The sequence below is a fragment of the Mus musculus genome, chromosome 7 (assembly GCF_000001635.26).
Source record: "Mus musculus strain C57BL/6J chromosome 7, GRCm38.p6 C57BL/6J".
NCBI lineage: Eukaryota > Metazoa > Chordata > Mammalia > Rodentia > Muridae > Mus > Mus musculus.
Window position 1 is genome coordinate 30,681,073 of NC_000073.6, and position 4,126 is coordinate 30,685,198.

A 4,126-nucleotide genomic window follows, 5' to 3' on the forward strand; every position below is an offset into this window, starting at 1 on the left:
CCTCTTCTGGTGCAACTGAAGACAGCTACAGTGTACTTAGATATAATAATAAATAAATCTTTGGGCCAGAGCGAGCGGGGTTGACTGGAGCAGGCAGAGGTCCTAAATTCAATTCCCAACAGCCACATGATGGCCCACAACCATCTGTACAGCTACACTGTGCTCATATACATAAAATAAATAAATAAATAAATCTTTAAAAAACCAAACCTTGTTTTGAATTGTCATTTATTTTTATTTTATGTGTATGTTTTGTTTGTTTGTTTGTTTGTTTTGCCTGCATGTGTATCTGTGTGACCCATATACACAGTGCTGTGGAGCCTCTGGAACTACAGTTACAGATAGATTTTAGCCACCATGTGGGTACTGGGAACCACACCCAGGTCCTCCGAAAGAGCAGCCAGCACTCAGTTCCTAAGCTGTAGAAGGCACGGAGGTCCTTGTGACCACAGATAAGCCGTGGGGGAACCTGGAATGTTGTTCCTTCAAGAGAAGGAATTCAATGCTTGATACCCACCCAGAAGGCTGCGAGTGGCTGTGCATGCTAACCTGGAGGCCTTGGACACCAGACTGGATCCTCCCCCCAGAGCCTTAGCAAAAGCTTGCTCCTCTCAGTTAATCCGCAGAATCTGTAGAAAGCGTCACAGGTACTTTACTAAAGAGTTTTGATGTAGTCACATCTGATCTTTATTTAGCTTACGGTGTCCTTCAAAGACGTTTATGTATATACTTTGTTATGGGATTGGATTAATTATCACCAGAAACGTTTTTGGCAAACTGCTCTGTGCTTGAATATACCTCCAATAAACCACGTGCGGGTCAGACTGCTGAAGTTTGAACCAACACCAGCTACTTCGTCATGCTGAACTGAAGTGCCTTCTCGCCTCTCACAGATGTCATTCTGCTGGCTGTGGAGGTCGCAGGGCCTCCCAGACTGAGCTGTCTCCCTAGCTCCTGCTTAGTTTTTTTTTTTTTTTTTTTCCTAATGCAGGCACTGACCTTGTTTTCCCTCGCTGGCTGGCATCAGTCTGTCATGAGCTGGGATCCCAGGCTTTCTCAGAGGTCCTGATGAAAGGACAAATGGAAGCTAGCTCTGTGTCCTCACCCAGGAGTGGACTTGGCAAGGCTGGGCTGGGGCCGGGGCCAAGGCCAGGGCCTTGAAGGAGTAAAGGTTTCAGGTCCTGGGAAACTGGCTTTTTCCCCTTGAAGGGATTTGGTTATCAGTACTTAAGTATCCTTGTGTTCAAGTTGCTTGATTTAGCTTTCTCCGAACTCTGTCCCAGTCTCTTCCTAAAAATGGCATATGTGATGCTATACTTCTAAATAAACTTGCTTAGCATAAGTTTTAGTTTATGCAAGACCCAGCATTGGCGTTTGTCTTCATTTCCCATCGCTGATCCCTCTCTTACACCCCTTGACACCCTGCTATTCGGGGCTCTTATTTGTGTGAGTCTGAGCCATTCATGATTGACTAGTTTTGTCTTTTTGGTTCCAAGTCTGGCCTTGAACAGTTGAGCCATCTCTCCAGCTTGAGTCCATAATTTCAATGGTCTCCAGGCACATTATTAACTTGGTTGCAAAGTAGGAGGAAAGTTAGGCATTGGAGGTTTGTGCACTATGTATCCAGATGCTGATTTTTATGCCCAGACATCTGGTTGTAGCCCGGAAGCTGGCATGGTCAAGCATCTCCTTTCTCAATGTTGTGTAAAAATTCTTTTCCATCGCCTCTGATTGATTAATAAAGAGCTGATCAGAGAATTAGCTGGGCAGAAGAGAATCCCAGTTAGGGGTTCCCCAAAAGAGACAAGAGGGAGAGACTATGTGGATGGACCATGAAGATTTGCCCTGAGGTCATGAGATCATAATGAGAGAGTAGCCATGAGGACACACATGAACCAGAGCGAGCCAGGGCAAGACTCAGATGGCAAGTGACAGGACATGAGGCTGGGTAGTAGCAGCTTAGTTGGGTTAGAATAGCTCAGAACCTGCCCACCTTAGTGTTTGAAGCTTGTTAATAAAAATATCAGGTCTCTGTGCCATTTATTCAGGAACTAAACTGGGCTAGAGCAGGCATAGAAATGCCCCGTCATTATTTGAGAAGAAAAGGGGTGAAGAAAAGGCCCCCGAGAATTACAGTTACACTTTGGTCTCTGAAAACGAGAAGTATTCCCAGAAACGGTTATTTCTACATAATCATGGCTGTCCTGGAACTTGCTTTGTAGACCAGACTGGCCTCCAATTAACAGAAATCCACCTACCTCTGTCTCCCAGGTGCTAAGATTAAAGGCGTGTGCCACTATGCTTAGCAACTTTAGCTGTTTCTTCAAGAGGACAGGCAAAGACATTTTGCATGCTTGCTGTGTGCCTCCTCCAGCTCTGCACATGAAGCTAATATAAATGACAATTTGAGAAGGTCAAAGGGAGAAGATTCAAAGAAGTCATTGCTGGTTGTGGTGGCTTGAATAGAAATGGCCCCCATAGAATCATGTGTGTGAATACTTAGCCCATCGGGAGTGAGTGGCACTATTAGGAAGTGTGGCCTTGTTGGAGGAAGTGGGCTTTGTGACCTTCTAAGTTCAAGTCTGATCAGTGTGTCATCCGTTTCCTGTTGCCTGCAGAACAAGATGTAGAACTTTCAGCTCTTTCTCTAGCACCATGTTTGCCTGCATACTGCTATGTTTTCTGCCATGATGATAATGGACTAAATCTCTCAACTGTAATTAAATGTTTTCCTTTATAAGAGTTGCTGTGGTCATGGTTTCTCTTCACAGCAATAAAACATTTTATTTATTTATTTATTTTGGTTTTTCGAGACAGGGTTTCTCTGAATAGCCTTGGCTGTCCTGGAACTCACTTTGTAGACCAGGCTGGCCTCGAACTCAGAGATTCACCTGCCTCTGCCTCCCGAGTGCTAGGATTAAAGGTGTGCGCCACCACGCCCAGCCAGCAATAAAACTCTTAAGTCAGAAGTTTGTACCAGGAGTGGGATATTGCAGACCTGACTATGTTCTGGGGAGGATTGTGGAAGAACTTTGAGACTTTGGGCTAGAAGAACCATTGAGTGTTGAGAGCTCATTGGAATGTTCTTTTGTTTGTTGGTTGGTTTTGTTTTTTCTTAAGGATTCATTTATTTATTTTATGTGAGTACACGGTAGCTGTCTTCAGACACACCAGAAGAAGGCATCAAATACTACTACAAATGGTTGTGACCCATCATGTGGTTGCTGGGAATTGAACTCAGGACCTCTGGAAGAACAGTCAGTGCTCTTAACTGCTGAGCCATCTCTCCAGACTCCAGTGGGATGTTGTTTAGGGGTTAGGAAGATAAGAATTTTTAAGCAGTGCAGAAGATGAAGGCTTGGCTTGTGAAGCCTCAGAGGAAAATTTAAAGACTCTATCAGGGCCATGTGCTATTTTGATTTCAGATTCTGTGTTCTGGTTAGGTGGGGCTCAAGAATCAGCTGTGATTAATAAGATACCAAACTATTGAAGTGAAACCTTAGCATTTCTGTGACAATTGATGGTGGTTAGATAGAGCTAAGAAATTAGCAGTGATTAAAAAGATTCCAGGAAACGCCTCCATGAGATCTAGTTCTAAGGCATTTTCTCAACTAGTGATCAACGAGGGAGGACCCAGCTCACCATGGATGGTTTCACCTCTGAGCTGGTAGTCCTCAGTTCTCTAAGAAAGCAGGCTGAGCAAGCCAGTGGAAGTAAGCCAGTAAACAGCACCCCTCCATGGCCACTGCATCCGCTCCTGCCTCCAGGTTCCATCCCTGCTTGAGTTCCTGTCCTGACTTTCACCAATGATAGGCCATGATCTGGAAGTGTAAGCCAAATAAACACCTTCCTCCCCCACACTCTTCTTCTTCTTTTTTTTTTTTTTTTTTTTTTTTACTGATTTTTTAAAAATTAGGTATTTTCCTCATTTACATTTTCAATGCTATCCCAAAGGTCCCCCATACCCACCCCCCCAATCCCCTACCCACCCACTCCCCCTTTTTGGCCCTGGCGTTCCCCTGTACTGGGGCATATAAAGTTTGCAAGTCCAATGGGCCTCTCTTTGCAGTGATGGCCGACTAGGCCATCTTTTGATACATATGCAGCTAAAGACAAGAGCTCCCGG